This window comes from Canis lupus, chromosome 31, assembly GCF_003254725.2.
Source record: "Canis lupus dingo isolate Sandy chromosome 31, ASM325472v2, whole genome shotgun sequence".
Classification (NCBI taxonomy): domain Eukaryota; kingdom Metazoa; phylum Chordata; class Mammalia; order Carnivora; family Canidae; genus Canis; species Canis lupus.
Window position 1 is genome coordinate 30,350,607 of NC_064273.1, and position 21,364 is coordinate 30,371,970.

The 21,364-nt window shown below is 41.1% G+C and overlaps 1 long non-coding RNA gene across 1 annotated transcript in view; it reads right to left on the reverse strand.

Moving 5' to 3' along the window:
- Nucleotides 1–4,698: 4,698 nt before the first annotated feature.
- LOC118353051 (uncharacterized) overlaps nt 4,699–21,364 on the reverse strand; it is a 34,326-nt gene continuing 17,660 nt past the window's right edge. The window contains exon 3 of the long non-coding RNA XR_004811207.2: nt 4,699–7,525. This is a non-coding gene — a long non-coding RNA (uncharacterized LOC118353051). The remainder of the gene's footprint in view (nt 7,526–21,364) is intronic.

A 21,364-nucleotide genomic window follows, 5' to 3' on the forward strand; every position in this document is an offset into this window, starting at 1 on the left:
GGTTGTGGGGTCAGGAGCAGACACGAAGCTTCCAGCATGGAGATGATTTAATCCACCTTGCTTGCATCTAGTGAAGGCACAGAGCACGCTGCGTGTCGGGCACGGGATGGGAATGAGGTGTGAGCACTGGTGAGCATCATAAGCGCTCTCCTGATTGACAAGCACCGCCTCTCTTTAATTTGGGTTTTTGCCATCCTAAGGCTCAAAATACCCGGCAACCAAACTCTTCAGCTGTTAATCTGGGATTTTCATTTTAAAAGGACTTTTGAGCCTGTATATGCAGATGTTGAAATCATTTCAACATGCTCTTCCCTGACAGAGCTCAGTGTTATAAAAAACATCACTTCAAGGGGTGGAGTTGGGGGGGGTGTTTCATCCTTAGTAACCGACACATTTGGGGACTTGGCTCCCAGGATGACCTGTGAACCAAATGCAATCATGTGATTTTTCTAATGACATTTCTGGTTCTTCCAGAAATATGAACGGATGGACAATCCAATGACGAATTGCTGGAACATGTGCTTTTCCAGAACTTTCTCACAACCTAATAAATTTTTCTTTCATTAACAAAATGCATAACATTACCCATTTTCTGACTTAAAAAAATACAATAAAGAATCCATACACACACACACACACACACAAAATGGAAGATGTAGGTGTTTAAAAAAAAAAAAACTCACCTTAATGATAGTTTTACTTTTGTTTTGTTGAAATTGAGAACTCGGGTTTAGACGCTTTCCTCAAAGTGAGTCCTAAGATCAGCAACATTGGTGTCCCCTGGGAGTTGTTAAAATGCACAGTCTCGGGCCCCACCCCATTCTTGCTGAATCAGAATTTGGATTTTAACAAGACACCTGTGTGATTTGCAGCTATACCTACCACCATTTGAGAAGCAGCGTCATACACAGGTGTGCTGCCCAGACAAGAATGGTTAGCAGGCTAAAAGATGTTACTGCAGAGTGATCAAATCACGAAACCAGGGTTAATGGAAGAGGAGGGAACACAATAAATTAAAAGAGGCAGAGAAGAGAGAGGGGGGACGGGCAAAATGGGTTGGGAGGAACAGGCTTTCAGATAGAGTGAATAAGTTGTGGAAATAAGAGGCACAACATAAGGAATGACAGCCAGTGACATAGTAAGTGCTGTATGGTGACAGGTGTTGGTACCTACACTTGCCGTGAGCATAGCATAATGTAGAGAGTTGTCGAATCACTGTTACATGCCTGAAATTAATATGAATTTGTGTGTCAGCTATACCCAAGTAAAAAAAAAAATTCTAAAAACTGAGCAAGTGCTCCCAGAGGACTAAATAATTAAAATCCCACTTCACTTTTCCAGAATAAAGTTGCCACATTTAGCAACAGGGCACTCAGTTAAATTTAAATGGTAACCCAACAATGGGTAATCTCTTAGTACACCCCGTGCGACATTTAGACATACTTACACTAAAAAATTACTTGTTGTTTATCAGAATTCCAAATTTAACTGGGCATCCCATATTTTATCTGGTAACATTTTTGCAGAACCTCTAGATTTAAAAAAAAAAAAAATTTGCATAATGCCTCCATCAGGCTTATTTGTAGACTGAGCCAAAGATTAAGATGCACAAGATGATACTGTCAGTGTCTGCTGGCAGTTTCCAAAATCCTCAAGAGGATGTTTAGTTATATAAACACACTCAAAAATTTTTAAGTGACAACAGCCTTTAATTCTAATCACCGATTCTAATAGTGTTAATTATGAATTAATCATTGTCATCAGACCCAAAGATGATAATCTAATTCAACCTTTTTTTTCCCAATGTCTGACACTGTCAATTTCTCATTTTAGTTTCGGTGAGGGCCACCAGGTCTGCCCCAAGACTACCATCTTTTCCTTACCCAACATAGTTTATAGTTTGCTTGCTGGTTAGAGAGTGCAGGGTCCTGTCTCTGGGAAATATTACAGTTTATGGTTCTGTGGCCTCAAAATTGTGCAAGAGGATAAACCATCCCTTACACCTGTCTCATCTACTTCTCAAGTTCTGCTTATCAGAAACAAGGTCTACACTGAATTGTCTCCAGTTTCTCCTTCTGCCTCCTTATCAGAGCCAACTCTTTTACTTCAACCGAAAATAAAAAGAAGAAATATCTCAACCCCAAAAGCCACTTGAAGTCAGTAGTTGCTTCCGTTGTATCTATTTCCTGGAAAATAATTTTTAAAGACAAAAATGGCCCTTCTGAATGGCACTTTTCCTAATAGGCTCTGACGAATCTCACTAGTGAAACAATAACCTTTTCTTCCCCTAGTGATTTGCATTTAGGAGGGTTTTTTTTTTTTTTCTCATTTTCTTTCTTTTTCGTGTTTCTTTCCTTTCTCTTTTCCTTCCTTTCTGTCCATCTTTCTCTTTTTCTTTATTGTCTTTCCTTCCATTTGTTTTATTGTGCCTGAAACTCATCTTACTCTTCAGAGTGCCTGAGACCAGAACTGATCTGTTTTATCTTCTAAGATCCGAGGCAGTTCAGTGCTAAATCAGAACACTTCTATTTCTCGAGACATGGAGGCTTCACACAACTATATGAAAGGATTGTGATGTACCGTGAGAGCGTACTGTCTGACAAATTTGTAGCTCCACCCATCCCCAGTGAGTTAACTATTACCTCTTCCCTCTGTTGAAGACAAGGGCAGTGAATCAGGGATCTCTCAGGGAGTGCTCCCCATCCTCACCTTTGTCCTTACTCCAGGTTGCTCATTGACGAAGCCAAATGGCTTATAAAATATATGCAACCGAGGTCACATGGATGGCTTCATCAGTTAAGTGCCTGACTCCTGGTTTCAGCTCAGATCATGATCTCAGGTCATGAGATCAAGCCCCACGTGGGGCTCTGCACTCAGCAAGGAATCTGCTTGAAGATTCGCTCCCTCTATCCCTGCTCCTACTTGCTCATTCTCTCTCTCTTTCTCTCTCTCTCTCTCAAAATAAATAAACAAATGCTTTTTAAAATAATAATATAATTCATTCAACCTGGCATTCTAATAACCTGGCAGCTTTGATTATAATTTTTCCCAAGAAAGAAGACAACTCTTCTGTTTGTTTGCTTTATGTCTTAAATACAGAGCAATTAAGGTCTATGAATGATGAGGCATTCCATTTCTGAAATATAATATTTAATTTCAATTTGTGCAGCAAACACTCAGATAACACTCATCATGTTCCAGGCACAGGCAGAGGCTCAATTGTTGACTCATTTAATATCAGAATGACCCAGTCAGGTGAGTGTTATTGTCCCATTTGACTGATGAGGAAGCAGATGCAGAGAGGTGAAGCAGCTTGTCTGGGGTCAGGCACCTAACAAGCTGCAGAAGTGACATAAGGAACCCTGGTTCCATGATGCTCTGCTCTTTCTACCCAGATCTCAGTAGACCAAACATTTCACCCAGCCACTCAAGTAATTCCAGGATTCTCTCATTCCTAATCATTTTGAATTCTCTGAAATAAATCTCCACCCTGTAGTGTATGGTTGCAGCCAATGATGAGACTTTTTCAAACATCTTTCCACAGCACATACCATTGTGTGAGCACATCCGTAATAAGATAGACTCTCCCCATTACCTATCACTGCACGATCTAAGATGACAATACCCAAGTAGCTATCTTCCAGTATTCTAAAGAACTCAATTATTAATAATATTTTCAAGTAAGAAAGAAAATTAAGTGTAGACAGCCCTATGCAGTTCAAAAATGAACTTTTACCTGCTAAGAACGAAATGAAAACCATCAAAAACTGCAACACCCAGTGATTTCACTGAAATGGGAAAGACAGATGATACAGCTAAGGCCAATGACTGTAGTGCAAGGCACAGAACATTCGTAGAAAAGGAAAGAATTCAAGCATGTGCTCAGAGGGCAATAAAATAAAATTGAGAAAAAAAATGTAAACGAATATGAAGTCACAAAAATGTCTTTCTTCTGATGTTTATTTTTGTATTAAGTAGCACAATGATAATGCCATCAATTGACCGTGATCTTCAAAACAGAAGGATATTCTACTGTAAAAAAATAAAAATCTTGAAAGACCTAACCTCTTCCATGCAGACGGTTCCCATGAAACATTCTGAAATCATTGAAACAAGTGGACGGCTAATTTTCTTCTCTGTTACAACAACAGAAACAAAGTCTGGCAGAGAACAAAATGGTTACCATACCCACAACCAACATCTACTCATCTTTTTTTCCCAGCTGTGATTCAGATCAAGTTTAAGAAACCACCTTTTAAGTCTCCTAGAAGTCTCTGAAAAATAAAAATAGGCAGAAAAAGGATGATTATTGAGGACTGTGGGTGGGAAAACCATGTACCAAATTTGTTCCCAAAGCTTTGAGAGAAAGCAAGATGATTATACTAGCAGATTTGCACTGATTCATCTGAAAGGAGCATGCCTGGCTCCAAGCTTAGAGTAGCTGAGCTGGTGGTGATAGCTGGAGGTGCATTCTTGCAGCCAGATGTTCTGGGGCCAGTGTCAGCTCCCATCTTCCTGTTGGGATGATGGCTTAGATTTTTTTTTGCAAAGTGGCAGAGAAAGGGGAAAGGTGCATGGAGCAGCACTGAAAACTCAATGTTATTTTATTCTTTTAAGATTTTTTAAAATTTATTTATTCATGAGAGACACACACAGAGAGAAGCAGAGACACAGGCAGAGGGAGAAGCAGGCTCCATGCAGGGAGCCCAACGTGGGACTCGATCCCGATCCCGGGACTCCAGGATCACGCCCTGGGCCGAAGGCAGGTGCCAAACCGCTGAGCCACCCAGGGATCCCTCAGTGCTGTCTTAGTTTGGTCAATAGTGCCATCAAAGGAATTGAGTATTTCGGAAAAAAAGACAGAGTTTGTTCACAATACTAAGAAGACCCTGTCTATTTCTTGACACCAAGTGAGCAACACGAGGTCATAAAATATGGTCAGGTTTAATTTATTTTAAGATTCAATAAGAGTGGTCTTATGTAAACCACAGTAAGCCCTGGAATGCTTCCTTCTCCGTGGCCTAGATGCAGCTCTGAACCACCTGCAAAAGTGTCGGGGAATTAGCAACGTAGCAGAGGAAGCAAAGTCAGACAACCTCTGTGATTGCTGCATTCCCAGAAACCAGAGGCGCGTCTTAGGACGTCCGCACCTCTGACTTGGCTGACTTGTCAGAGTTGCAGGAGTTGATGCAATGGGTGAGCATTCCAGCCCCAAACCTACCGCCTCCTCTTGCTCCCTGTAATTTCCATAATAGAAGACAACAACGGTTCATTTCACAATCAGTGATAGCAATCACAAAACTAATATCCGTGAGAAAGGTTACACTACCATTAACACAATCCCACACGCAGGTGCATAGATCCATTATTTCATAGAGGGCAGCAAAGTGGTGATAGGCTAACTCCTAATTCTTTATTTATGAACTGGAATTCTACTAAGAAAGAAGAAATTTACTTCCTCAACTATCTAGTTATCCCAAGGTACAACTCTATCCAGAAGGGGAAGTTAAATGCTTGATTATATTCCCTTACGTGCTCATTTCCAGAATAAGGGGTTGGGTCCCTAGCATCTTACAAAGGGAGCACATCAACTTTGTAAATATTATTATGAATGCATGGATTTTTAGCAGATCCTATGTGTTTCAATACATTGCAGACATTATTCTTTTTCTCTCCATCCTTGGATATGGCTTTTCCATCTTTGGCTGGCAGGAACCTTTGCATTTTGGCTGCTGTGTTTTGCCACAGCCCAACGGCCTTCGGTAACTTCCTTGCTTCTAGTGTGACAATACATTAGAAACTCTTCTCGAACATTTCCTGCCCCAATCTGAAATCAAGCAACTTTTCTGAGGCCCCCTGGTTTCAGTGAGAAATGTAGTTGGAGACTGGGGTATGGGTGCTAAGGAACTCTTTGCTTCTGTAAGGGTTATTGGTTCTAAGCCTTCCCAGTGTAAAGTCAGAAAATATTTGCAAGAAAAATACATCAGGAGTTTGTACTAATGTCTCCAATTCAAGCTTAGGGTTACAGGTTTTTATTTAATTTCTTTTTTTTTTTTTTTTCTGTTTGATTCTCTTTTTTTCTCTGGTCAACTAATTTGGTTCTTAACGACATTAATATAATATTATGTGCTTTATCTTAATTTACAATAAACAGTTTCAGAATAACCCTAGCAACATATTATGAACAATATGATTACTCAAAGCAACTTAAGATTCCTTCACGGTTCTATTTGTCCTTAGGATATATCCCACTGCAGTTATACAGCCAGATAAACGAAGCCAAGTAAAGATCATTTGAAACAATTTCTTCTTGTGGCATTAATACTCAGGTTGATTTATTTAATTTGATTCTGTTTTTGAATGAAGGAATTGCTGTCTTTACCTGCTGTTTTATGATTTGGTAAAGAATTTTTGCGTGTGCTTCTATATGCATAAAACAAGTTGCATCTTTAATAATCTAGCTTCCAAACCTATTGCTTCCACTCTGTTTCCTACTTATTTTATAATTAACCATTTTTAGTAACTTTCATTTTTGTCCTATTTTTAATGTATTAAATATCAAATAAATACTCCCATTTCTTAGATAAAGGCTGTCATTCACACATTCTGATCTTCACCTCGCATTTTGCACTTAACAATATATCCCAGAGATTTCCCCATAACAGTATAAAAGTCTTTTATCTCTTTTAGCAGCTACGTAATAAATACTCCATTATGTGGATGTAGCATAGTTTATTCAACCCCTCGTGATGAACATTTGGGTTTTTGCCAGTCTTTTTCTACTGTAATTAATGCCACATGAATAGGCTGTTGTGTTCATATTTTGCTGGCTTCCCCTTATCCTAGAAGTGGAATCATTCAGCTACAAGGTATGGATACATAATATTACTGAATTCTCTCCATAGAGGCTGTGCCTTTATGCACTTCCACCAACAATCAGTAAGAAGGCCTATTTCCCCACACCTCTATAATAGCACACTTTCAAGCTTCCAAACCGATTAGGGTACCTGCTAAGAAAGGTCTTTATTAAGGAGCCAAAATTAAAGCCAGCAGTATTCAAGCCTCAACCAATATTGTTAAAGTCTCGGATAGAAACTTCTCAGGCTTATAGATCTGAGAATTGACTTGGAAATCATAGAGAAGTAGAAGAGCTGAAAAGACAGAAGTAGAAGAAGAGAGAGTCTGCTTAGCTTATTGAACACCAGAACCCACAATTACAATAGCTATGCCTGTTACTCATTTTGCTCTAACCTCAACAGTCTGTGGACGAGTATTGTCTCCACTGGATGTTAGGCCACAAACACCAGGATAAACAGTGGCTTGCTCCAGGCAGGGCCATCTAGCTCCTTGCACTCAGTAGAACGTCCTTTCTTTATACTTCCAGATGGCCAAATGGAAGAGTAGAGATAGGTAGAGAGCCATTGGCTTGAAGAGTTGAATAAATGGTCCTTATCTCAGTCCCACAGCTGAGCAGGTATGGAATCCACAGCGTGTCACTCGCCTTTCTGGGTATCAGTTCCCTGTGCTGCAAAATCAGGGGATTGAGAAAGAGATTTATCAGTTGCCTTCCAGGGCTCTGATCTACATTCATGAGACTAAAGAATTCTGCACTGGAGCTATGGCGCTAGGATCAGAAAGGCTGAGGGAAGCCCTGCTTCCACATTAGGCCAAACTCAAATCAGAAAAACCCAAGACACTCCCATGGTGGATATTATTTCCAAAGGCATCAAAACTCGGGGGACCTGGTACCCAGGTTAGTTAGAAGGGAGGAGTAGGCAAAGGGAGTATGTATTTAGTATTCAATATATTTAAAAAAACAATTAGCCAAGGTCCTATGTATGCTGGGCATTTAGTAGGGGATTTCCATTTATCACGGTGCCTTATCATCACTGCAAACCTGGTTTTCAAAGGAAGAAAAAGGGTCTCAGAGAGGTTAAGTGACTTGTCCCAGATCACACAGCCAGAGCAGGGCTGGGCTTATAGTCTAACTATTTATTCTGTGTGTCTATGGGTTCTATATAGCTGGAGAAAATAACGTGTCGTAGAAGACAGAGAACCTCTATGACATGGGTCAAACACTATTGAGCTAAATCTTGCACAAAGCAAGAATTATGCGCTTGCTAGAGAATTTCCAGTTTTCTTTGAATTATCTCCTAGGAAAGCTGTATCTGACAAGGAATTCAAAAGCCATAACAACAATCTCATCAATCTATTCCCTAAAGCTAGAAGACGTTCATTTATCAAGCTCCTGGTCAAGCAAAAGAGGTCCCGAAAAGAGAAATTGACACTGAACTGGCCAAGAATAGTGCTGTGAGCATGACACTAGGGGATTTACAGATACTACTTAATCTTCATAACAACCCTGTAAGATAAGATTAGTCTTCCCATTCTACAGGGAAAGCCCCTGAGACTCAGAGATACAGATCAATTTCCCAAGTTCCCACATTTAGTAGTGGTAGGACCACAATTTTACCAAGGTTCTCTTATTGCAATGCCCACTCTCAATTCCCGAAGTTGTAGTAAGCCAGGGCTCCAGGACCAAAGGAACCCTGAGTAGGCACAGATGTTCCATCTTAAAGAAAAGATGACACCATCAACCCTGCAACTAGCACAGAGCGGCCAATTTCCTGCCCCTGACTTCCAGTCTTCCTCTACGTTCAAGTTGGGAGTGACTGCCAAGATCTCAACACCAGGATAAAGAAGAGAAACACACCCAGCACGATAATAAAGCGAAAGCTCAAAGCAAATGGGGACATGGATATATGGCAGTGATGCTCACACTTGAGCTGCATCAGAATCCCCTAGAGGGCTTGTGATACCCCAGGTTGTTAGCCCACCCCCAGAACCTCTGATTTCGAGCAAGTTCTCTGGCTACGCTGATGCTGCAGGTGCAGGGACCACACTTGAGGACCAGTGGCCCGTGCCATCTGGCCCGAATGTTTCCAACCCCTGCCTGTGGTACATGGGACACATCTACACTCATCTGCACCTGGCACATATGTACCATACCTGCACACCATATACCTGCATCACGCACATGAACTTCACACAGGCACCACGTGTGCACGCACACTCACACACACCCCAGGAACATATGAAACACCTGCACTATTCATAAGTAATACACACTGGCATCAGGTATGCAAACATCACATGTCCACACCACACGCTCAGCACGCACACATCCTCATGCAAACACAAGCCGCACCACAACGTGCACCACACAGCCGCACCATGAATCTCTAACCCATGAAACCCTTATAACTAACCATATGCAGAAAGCCACTCACCTACACACCATGCACCTGCACTGTCCATCCGCAACACACACACTTTGCACCTCTGCTACACATACATCACAGCTGCACCGCACACATTCATGCATGCACACACACATCCCACGTGCATGAATGCACTGTCCATTTGTACCACACCCACCGTTTTGCAGATTCCAAACTGCCTGCAGCTACCACCTTGCTCTTGAGACACCTCTCCTACCTCCTCCTCTTTTCCCATGCCTTGTGTCCTCATCCCACTTTCCTTCACGGCTCATTCAAATCCCAATCCCAAAGCGTCCATCCAAAAGGTCCCCAATGTCATAGATATCTCTCGATTTTCTTCCCCATCTCCCATCTGACTTACCTACCCTTCATGAAACAAGTTTTTATGAATCCTACTTTGAATTCGGGTGCAAATATTTTCCACTCAACCTAAATAAATGAAGCAAGCAGTTCCAGATCACTTCCTATGCAAAGCATTGGGATGAGCATGTTGGGAGGAAAAGTGATGCTGAAGAGAACCTTGGCCTTCATTCATTCATTCATTTATTCAGTACATAATGCTGTGTGTTCGGCGGGAAACATGTGCAAGACAGACATGCCCCTGGAGTCTCACACTTTATAATCCAGTGATGTTGACCCTTCCTCAGGCCCCTGACAGGGAGTAAAGCAGGGCATCCTGTGCTAACCTAAAGGATGATGGAAAGGATTCTAGTGCCAGAAGCCAGTCTGGGCAGGACGTATTTAGAACTTCCTAACACGGGATCCCTGGGTGGTGCAGTGGTTTGGCGCCTGCCTTTGGCTCAGGGCGCGATCCTAGAGACCCGGGATCGAATCCCACGTCGGGCTCCCGGTGCATGGAGCCTGCTTCTCCCTCTGCCTGTGTCTCTGCCTCTCTCTCTCTCTCTCTCTCTCTCTCTGTGTGTGTGACTATCATAAATAAATAAAAAAGAAAAAAGAACTTCCTAACACTCTCCAAATGCCCCAAAGTGGGCAGCAGACTCCTCCTGCCTCCTCTAAGGTGAATTCTGGACCCCACTAAATCCAGATTGTTGTCCACAGATAGGGGAACCATCTAGACTAGCAGGTGAAAATTTAAATTATTGTGGTATTAGCAATAATAATAACAGAAAAAGTAAAAAAATAGTCCTCTTTTCATGAGGACCTATTAAATACTATACTTTTTTAATTTTTAAAATTTTTTTTAAATTTTTTTATTGGTGGCGGCGGTGGGGGGGCGGGGAGGTGACCGAGGCAGAAAGAGAGAGAGAATCCCAAGCAGGCTCCATGCCCAGGTGGCACAGTCTCGGGACCCTGATATCATGACCGGAGCTGAAACCAAGGGTCAGATGCTTAACCAACTGAGTCACCCAGGTGCCCCTCTATACAATACATCCTAACTGCTAATTCTTACCCCAGGCTTTATCACCCCAAAACATTAGCCTTGGGGTCTTGGAAATAAGAAGCAGAGTTTGCATCCTGGTGGCTGACTATAGCAGCTGCTTCTTTTGCACTCGCCCTGACGGTGGGATCTTTGGACAGCATTGATGCCAGTCTCGGAGATGGCAACCGTCGCTGTCCCCTCCCTGCTCTGGGTCCACCATCCGCACACCGCGAGCAGAATCATCCGGACAAAGGCCTTCAGGCAGACACATCTGAGAGGAGCAGATGAAATGACTGTTATTTTCTTTTTTTAATTTGAAACGAAACCATAACTTCGAGAAAACAAGTGTTGAAAAAGATGGACCTGATAAACCATGAATCACATGGTGATTTGTTTTGAACTTCCTGTTTTCACTGAGCCACACACATTGGTGAGGCTGGTTCTTCGGTGGGTAGCAAGGCTGTCAGGCCCGATTTAATGTCTCGGTGATGCACACTTGCCCGGACATGTGTCCTCGAGCTGAATTTGAGGGCAGGGAGGGCAAGTAGTCCCTGGGCCAGAAGCTGCTCCCAGGTCACCCCCCACTTGCCCCGTCTGCTGACCTCCGAGGAAATTCAGCCCCGCAGCCAGCATCTGCGGTCTCATCAGCCAGGCTGCAGTAAGAGGTACTTAACGCGCACAGCTCGGTTTGCAAGGTTAGAAGGAATCAATAGGAGATGTGTTTAATGCGGTATCACTATCAGTCTCATCGTACTTTTAAAACTGGCATATCCACAGTGGTATAGAATCGTCATCTGGGTGCAGAGAATGGGCTTGGCGTGGCCTCAGATAGATATCACGGCCCCCGACAGACACACAAAACCTGCCGAGTGGCCTCTGGAGGTCCGCTCCTGCTATCAGCGTGTTTTTCTCTTTCTCCTTTTCTCCCTTTCACTCTCTTCTATTCTTTCTCTTCCTCGCTCCCCCCTTCCTTCCCTCACTTCCCCTCCCCTTGTTCCTTCTTGCATCCTCAACTTTTAGTTTCGGGTGTTTGATTGGCAGGACTTCAGCAAACTACCAAAGAAAGCCCGGGAGATGTCCCCTGTGGTCCCCCAGCACATATATCGACTGTGAAATCCAGGCCTGGAAAATCTTTTGTGGGGGGGGCATTGCTGGTTGGAATCCACCCACTCACCACAAAGCAGGCTTTTCCATAAGATTCAGGGAAATTATTTTGAAAGAGAAACCTGTCTGGACAGAGCATAATTAAACACAGCACATTGTTCTTTTGTCAAGAAGACCACAAAGTAAAATTTTTGTCATACGTAATATATCATACTGTGGAAAAATTAGAGGTAGTAAAGTCAAAATGTGTGTCATGTGTTTATGGGGCCCTCGGGGCCCTGCTGGTTTCCATAATGAGGCATGTAGGGGGAAGTATAGTCTGTAAAGAACAAAGTGTCAGGAGAGAAGAAAGAAATCAGAACTCAGTTAACCGCGCTCTACGGTTGCCCGTAGCAGTTGCCCAAGCAACCTGAGGGAGAGTCACCTCTACAAGAACTTCCCAATAAAATTCTTCTTATTTTGGTTCACGAGTAACTCAGCTGTGCGATGTGGCCCTATCCCCCTGGTGCAGCCGGTGAGACAAGAGATCAGTGACTCCATTGGTTGGGGTGAAACTGGACTGAGAATTAACCATAGTTACAGTGTTCAAACCAAATGGATGAACTGGACAAGAAATGGCTGTATTAGTGCCTTGGAGATGCTGTAACAAGTACCCAAAACTAGAGAGCTTAACGGGCCGAAATGTACTGTCTCACAGCATTGGAGGCTGGAGGTCTAAGACCAGAGCGTCAACAGGGTTGGGTCCTTCTGAGCAATGCAGGGAAGAACCTGTTTCAGGCCCCTCTCCCAGCTTCCGGTAGTCTCCAATGTTTCTTGACTCATAGATGGTGTTCTCCCTGTGTTTTTACATCATCTTCCCTTCATGTTTTCTGTCTCTGTGTCCAAATATCCTCCTTTTTTTATTTTTCTTTATAAGGATAGTAATCACAGTGGATTAGACCCACCCTAATGACCTAACTGGATCATCTGCAAGGACTCCACTGCCAAGTAAGGCCACAGTCACAGACACTGAGGACTAGGGCTTCAACGTTGTGAGGACACAATTCAATCCAGGACAAGAGCCATTTGTCTTCATACCCACATGCTCACCACCTGTTAGCCCACACTGAGATGGAAACGCATACTATGTGTCCATTTAGACATTCAAACCAAATTCACACCATAATTCATTCAATTCTTTTTTTAAATAAAGATTTTATTTATTTATTAATTTGAAAGAGAGAGAGAGCACAAAGGCAGAAGCAGAGTGAGAAGCAGACTCCCTGCTGAGCAGGGAGCCTGATGTGGGGTTGGATCCCACGACCTTGAGATCATGACCTGAGCTGAAGACTGAGCCACCCACGCACTCCCATTCAATTCTCTTTAGTAGTGCCCTAATTACCTCTGAATTGAGAGACTTATGGGCCGAAATGGAAAACAAAATTTCCCATATTTGACCACCTCGAGAGTGAGCTTTTCCAAGGACACAGGACAAAAATGCGACCCAGGTCATTTGGAAAAGACTGAGGTCCTGACATGTTCAAAACAGCAGCATCATTTAACATTTTCTGGAGTCAACTGCTTTTCCAATGGTCATTATAAATCTGTAAAAAACATAAAACAGCATGATCTTTGTGTCTGGTGGAGCAGATGCTCTCACTATAATCGTGCACAGAATGAAAGAGTCCCGACTTCCTCTCCAGAAGCTCAATATACAGATATTGTTATGTCTGCTAGTTCTAAGTCACCAGGTGTTTCATATACAATGTTGAGGTCCTTTTGGAGAAAGCTCACATCCATGACCTGATGTCTCCAGGAATGAGTGCTCTCGTGTTCTTCAGGAAAGGTTTACTGTTTGCTCACCATGTTGGTGCCTCTCCTGGGAACTCAGTATTCCTCTTTCTCTCAGACCCAGTGGGCCCCCAGCCTTCTCAATCCCGGGAGCCAACAGTCCCATTGGTTCTGCCAAAGTGACTCCAAGTCTGAGGAGCAAAGGAGGACTGTGGGTGCCAGAACCAACATCAAGCACCTCCACACACAATGTCTAAACTGAAAACCAACCTCCTAAGTGGGGTGCTATCCCCATTCTCAAACAGGGTTGGTGAAGCTGAGCAACAGTGAGCAGCCACTGAGTCATCTGGCCTAGTGGATGCTCCGTGAATTCTGAAACCAACTTGCTCCATGTTGTAAGATTCCTCACTGTGCTTCTCTTTGATGTGGCTTGCACGAATGAAAGGGCCTCAGTGTTATCTCATTCTTGAGTACAATATTAGAGATAATCTTACCAATGTCATCTGACTTTCATGACAAAGTTCTAGGGCACTCTTCCTTTGATACACACACAAAATAATTGTTGCTGGGAATTGATGCATGATGGCAAAATGACATTAAACTTAATCAGAAATTGAGATACCAAGCATTTGACTTTATTTAAATAGGATTTGAAAGACCCTTCGAGTGAATGTCCCACTCATTAAGTGGGTCTTTAAAAAAAAATTATATATTCAATTCTTTTAGAGAGAAAGAAAACACGCAAGTAGCGGGAAGCACAGAGGGAGAAAACCTCCAGCAGACTCTGCCCTGAGCATGGAGCTCAACACAGGGCTCAATCCCATGCCCTATGAGATCATGACCTGAGCCAAAACCAAGAATTAGATGCTCAAATGACTCAGCCACCCAGGTGCCCCTCATTAAATGGATCTTTTACTGAGCAACTATTGCATGCCAAGAAAGATACTGAACTCCAGGAACCCACCAGCAACCTGAAAGACCTTCTAACCTAATGGAGGATGGAAAGAGGAAAATGAGATTCTTTATGCTGGGCAAGAAGGGCTATATTTGGAAGGCATGAGTGACACCAGGCAAGGAGAGTGCATGAGTGAGGAAGCAAGTTAAAGCGTGGATGGGGAACTAATTAGATCTGTATTCCTGAGAGATCACTCTGGCTGCCATGTCAAAGACCCATGTCAGAGGCCAGTAGGCAGTGGTCAAAGTTACTCTGGCCTGAGATGAGGGTGTCCTGAGCCTGAGAAGCAGAAGAGAGTGAAGACATCCCCAACTTAACTATTCCCTTCCAGTATCTGACACCAATGAATGGTCCTTATGTGAATGGCTAATAATGATGAGCTAATCTCATGCCTAAGGACCACCAGGGCATACACTCTGGATTAAGTATGCTGGAAAATAGAACTTTACAAGGAATCTATGAGGGCATGTTCTTACTAAATCCTTACCCCCAAAGAATTTCCTAGAAAATAATGTAGAAACACTGCAGTGGATTTTAAATTGGTTAATTCTGTGGTTAAATCCTGAGTAAATCCTGCTTTATTGGGAAATCTTTCAAAACTTTCCGATCCACCACTTTTACATCTGTAAAATGAGGCAACACCATCTACAGCAAAGGGTTGTGAGGATCACAGAAGTAATGCATGCATATTTGTTTCTGATGGCTGCTTACAAAATTTCCGTGCATTTAGTGGCTTAAAACAATGTAAATTTATTCTCTTATAATTCTGAAGGGTAGAAGTCTGTGGTGTCTTTAGGCCAAACCAGGGTTTGGCAGGGTGGTGTTCCTTTCTAAGAAGAGAATGTGTCCCCATGATTTTTCATCTTTCAGAAGCTTCCTTGGCTCATGGCCCCTTCCGCTGTCTTTAAAGCCAGTAATGGTAGGTCTAGTGCTTCTCCAGTGCATCGCTCTGGCCTCCTCTTCTGTCTCTTTCTCTCACTTTTAAGGAAACTTTTGATCACATTTTGACCCACAAGGGATAATCCAGAATAACCTCCCTGTCAAAGTCAGCTGATTAATTCCAACAGCAACCTTTATTCACCTTTGTCATGTAAGGTGATATATGCAACAGGTTCTGGTGATTAGGATGTGGGACATTTTGGGGAAGCCATAATTCCACCCACTACAATATATAAACACCTTCTTAGTTCTATCTAGTATTTTCCCACCATAAAGCTTTTTTTTTTTTCCCTTGGCTGAAAACATAAACAGGTTCATTTTTTAAAAAGTGATTCTAATGCTAATACAGCAAATGAATTTACCTCTTTATGTTGAATGTCTTCACTAATTCTGAGGATTGGAAGAGAAACTTCTCAAAAAAAAAAAAAAAAAAAAAGAAACTTCTCTGATACCCGTGTCACAGATGAGCACCTGGGACCTCACATGGCATTTACTGACAAACCCAAAATTGGAATGTGATATCTCACTCTCAGTGAAGTGGTCTCTCCATCACATTCTAGCTTCATGAAGGACCTTGTAATTATTGCTGCAAAAAGTGTTGACTCTCCCTCAGTTCTATGGATTAGACTGACCTGCTACATAACACAAGCTGGCTGAAAAAAAAAAAAAAATGTGGGTTCCAGGCAAAGTCCGTGGAAGAGAGAGACACTTTGCTGTTGTTGTTAATTTCAAAGATAGAAAAAAGAATTTGATCAGCATTCAGAATATTAAAAAAAATTCTGATGGGCGCTTGGGTAGCTCAGTGGGTTAAGTATCCAACTCTTGATTTTGTCTCAGAACATGATCTCAGGGTCATGAGATCCAGCCCCGAGAGTTAGGCTCTGGACTCTCTGTGGATTCTGCTTAAGGTTTCTCCCTCCTTCTCTGCCCTCCCCCCTGCTGTCTCTCTCAAATAAATAAATCTTTCTAAAAAATTCTGAAGCATATACAATAGTACTTCAAATTGTATCATCAAAGTTTTAAAACAATATCCATCAAGTTTTGAAGGGAAGAGATGTTAACCAAGAATCCAATGGCCCCAAAAGTTGTCATTGATTTATTTATTTATTAAATATTTTATATATTCATTCATGAGAAACAGAGAAAGAGAGGTAGAGACACAGGCAGAGGAAGAAGCAGGCTCCCTGCAGGGAGCCCGATGTAGGACTCCATCCCAGGACCCCGGGATCACAACCTGAGCCAAAGGCAGACGCTCAACCACTGAGCTACTCAGGTGCCCCAAAAGTTGTCATTTATATATGAGATAACTTAAATATGTTTCCAAAAAGCACACAACCATCTCTGAATATATTTGTTAAAGATGTACTTCAACTTACTGAGAGAGAAACACTGTAACACATTAATAAAATTCTTTAAAAATAACACCACTCTAAAGTTATAAATGAAACCAAGAGAAATTGGGAAGTGGCAATGAATATAACATGCAACAAAAGACTATTTATGTTCTCATTTTACATAGAAGCTCATAATAAACAGTACTTGATTTTTTATGTTGACAGTTTTCATAAATATTGATATGAGCATTTTAACAACTTAAGCATTTTAACAACTTAAATATTGATATGAGCATTTTAACAGCCTAAGGTAAATTATGAGTAGAATTTAAAACAAAATCACTAGAGACAAAAAGCAAAGAAAACATAATCTATTAAAAAAAAAAAAAAACTTGCTAGGGGAAAGAAAAGATTCTTTACATAAGAATGAAACAAGGCAAGGGAATAAGCACAATTACATCAGGAATAATATATCCTTCTCACCAAAACTACCACAGTGAGAGATACCTTCCCTTAGATAGTGAAATAATCAAATTATACCAAATATCATTGAAAATTGGGAATAGAAAAGAAACATGCACAGAGTCAGGCAATTAACAGACTGAGTCACCCAGGAGCCCCTAAATTTTCTGATTCTTAAAGAAAATATGAGATGTAGAAAAGTTGAATGAAGACACAAGTAGAAGAGAATTTTTTTAGCTTCTTTTTTCTTTTTTAATTTAAATTCAATTAGCTGAGGTGCCTGGGTGGCCCAATAGGTTAAGCATCTGACTTCAGCTCAGGTCATGATCTCAGGGTCTTGGGATCAAGTCCTGCATCAAGCTTCTTGTTCAGTGAGGAGTCTGCTTCTCCCTCTCCCTCTGCTGCTCCCCCTGCTCTCTCTCTCTCTCACTCTTTCTCTCTGAAATAAAAAAAATCTTTTAAAAAATAAACTCAATTAGCCAACATATAGTACATCATTCATCTCAGATTTAGTGTTCAACCATTTATCAGTTGCATATAGCACCCAGTGTTCATTACATCAGATGCCTTCCCTAATGCCCATCACCCAGTGACCCCATCCTCCACCTCTCACCCCTCCAGCAACCCTCAGTGTTTCCTAGAGCTGAGAGTCTCTCATGGCTTCTCTCCCTCTCTGATGACTTTCCATTCAGTTTTCCTTCCCTTCCCCTATGATCCTCTGCACTTTTATATTTCACATATGAGTGAAACCATGTGATAATTGTCTTTCTCTGATGGGCTTATTTCAGCATAATACCCTCCAGTTCCATCAACTTCAATGCAAATATAAGTATTCATCCTCTCTGATGGCTAAGTAGCATTCCATAGTATATATATACCACACCTTCTTTATCCATTTATCTGTCGATGGACATTTTGGTTCTTTCCAAGTTCTTTTTTAATTGAGGTATAATTAACATATAACACTATATTTGTTTCAGATGTACAACATAACGATTTAATATTTGTGTAGAAGATTTTGTAATTGTCTAACATTTCTTGCCAAGAAAGATGGAAGCCTTTTCATCTGTTTATGCCAGCCCTCACATAAAAATAAAAATACAGACCCATCTGCCTTATGATTCTAGACAAAAAGTTCTCAGTAAAATATTGGCAATGTCACTTGGAAATGTATTCCACAAACATTGCCCTGTAACCAGGAAGAATTTGTTGTAAGAATGGAATGATACGGTGCTACAGAATCCCAAACCACTTCACTGCATTGTTCAGAAGAAAAGGGTCACAGGGCTATGAGCACATTAGAGGACAAGATGTATTTGACAATTGTCAATATCTAATATTGACTTTTTCAGGGTCTTCCAATCAACTAGGAGTAGACATCAATATTCCTTAAGATGATGAAGACCATGATCACCCACTTTCAGCTGCCCAGCTTCAATGCTGAGACACTCGTGATATTCATATTGATGTCAAAAAAGACATGAGACCTCCTGTAGCCACTGTTTTCAAACACAGTTCTGAAAGTCCCAGCAATGCAAACATTTTTTACAAAGACAAATGACAATGTGTACGTATTGCAAAGAAAGAAACAAGTGATTGGAAATAGCAGAGATAAGAACAAAATTTAACCTGAGGATGGATAAGAAGACCTGAATCAAGTAAGAAAAAAATCATATTCTGGGATGAAAGTATAAAAAGGAAAATTCTCCCCCCAAATAATTAATAGGCATAATTAATATTTTTAATTCTAGTGAGATCTTTGAAAACATGGCAGTGAAAAGCCCAAGGACATATCAAAAAATTAAATACTAATTGACCATCTGTTTTAAAAACTAAGAGACATACATGTTGTTTTTAAAAAGTATATCTATTTCAGGGGCATCTGGATGGCTCTTGGTTTCAGATTAGGTCATGGTCTCAGCGTCCTGGGATGAGCCCCATGGCAGGCTCCACGCTCAGTGGGGAGTCTGAGGATTCTCTCGTTCTCCCTCTGCCCCTCCCTCGGCTTGCTCTGTCTCTCTAAATAAATAAATAAATCTTTAAATACAATTTCATGAATATATGCTATCTATAGTTATATGTAAAAGCATGTATATTATAATATGATAAAAGTGACAGAAATGCAAACCATCTGAAAGTACAAGAATATTAAGTACAGAAATTATGGGAAAGCACATAGAGATTTCAAGGCAGGCATCAAACATCATGTAGAAAAATATTATACCACTAGGTCGTGTTCAAATAGTTAGAATGATCCCAAACTTCAAATGTATATGCATATTTTATATATAAATATTTGTGCTGCCACAAAAACTTTTTTTTTTACTTTTCAATTTATTGGGAAAAAAAAAACCTGAAAGGTAATATCAGACAAAATTTTATTATGAATATAGATTTTTTTCTAAATAGTATGTTTTCAGATGACTATTACTTTCTATATTTCCCACATTTTTAAAAAGAATACACTATCAAAATAGATGTGTTTTCATAACAGTATTTTGCATGATGTTTTGTGGCAGTAATTCTCATTCTTTTTTAATCACAGAAATCTCTGAAAATCTTTTAAAACTTCAGAATTTTCCCTGAGAAAAGTGCATTATATGCAAAGAAGGACTGAATTTTGCATAAAGTTGAAGGTTTTGTAGACCCGTAGAGGTCCATTCAAGGACTCTAGGCAAAGAGCGAACTCTTCAAATCTCAAAGCGATTCCTCATGCATTATCTCAATAGATCCTTACCAGAGTTTTATAATAGAAGAGCTATTACTTTTGTCACTTTAAAGGTGACTACATTAAGTGTCTGGAGTTTAAGAACACATAACTAGCAGGGACAGAAGTGACCAGGCGAGTAGCCATGTCTTCTTGCCTTAGCACTGAGCATTTTGTTACAGCAAGCTTCACTTATTAAAATCTGCAGCAGGATGTCAAGTAAACAAACCAGAGCTTGAGTCTTAATTCACCCCTGAAAGTTTGGAAAACATCCTGACTTCACCATGTTCTGGTTTCTTCATCACTAAAGCAGAGATAACAATACTTCCTCAGCATATCCCCCAGAGTTGTTGGGGAGAAGAAATGTAGAGGAAAGCACTTGCAAACATAATTTATCTTTATTATTATTAATACATAAATGTTTCTATTACGAATCTATTAAAACTCACACCAGCACTGGGGTAAGTGCTGATGGGATCTAGGTGGGAGAGATAAAAAAGGCAAAGCATCTCACTAAAAGGCAATTAAAATGTGCCGTTCTTGTTCAAAAAGTATGTCTCCACGAGTAATTAGCAATCTATTGTGCATTGAGCAATGGTTTGCTGGCCAAGTTCTATTACGTCAGTTGTGTGCGGCTATCCTGTGGAGTGAAGCAACATAATCCAGAGCTCCTTGCTTTCAAAAAAGATGTTTGCTTCCCCAGGTATCTGTCAAAGCTATTGCAGTGACTTAATTTTAATAGTGAAAATTTCATATTAATTTCAAAGTCTTTCCAGTGCACCCATCCCAGACTTGCTGAAGACCAAAGAGCAATTGAGACACAGAAAGGGGTCGCGAAGCTGCCACGCGCCAGTTGACTGTTAAATGTCATTTGCTTGTCTTGACACCCTTGATACTGCACTTGCCATGGGGACAGTCCTCCATAAATGCGACTAGGTTGAAGTGTTGAATGAGAAGCTGTCTGAGAGGCTCTGATGGTAAACATCTGGGCATCCTTTCACCTCAACAAGACTCAGTTTCCTAATCTGGATGTCAGGAAGCGTGTTTTAACGTGGAAAATCCCTGAACACTACTAGGCTGGATGAACCAGGAAAACTCACAGAAACATTCTTTATTGAGTTTGAAACTTTCCTGAGCCTGTTCCTCGTGATATCTTTATCATGGATATTCTGTGACATCACCTAATGTACTAACAGTCTGTCCCTAAAACTGAACTCACACCCATTATCGACGCTCCTATTTGATTTTCACTGCTGATTCTTACCTATTTAGTTACCCCTTGTTCACTATTCACCAGGGGATGGGCCATATGGATTGATTATCTATTTTATTTCTTATGTACTCAACAGAAGTGTCATTAAAGCTCACAACTTTATGGGATGATTCTTCCATCCTTAGTCATAACCCTGCTACGACGGCTCCGGAGTGATG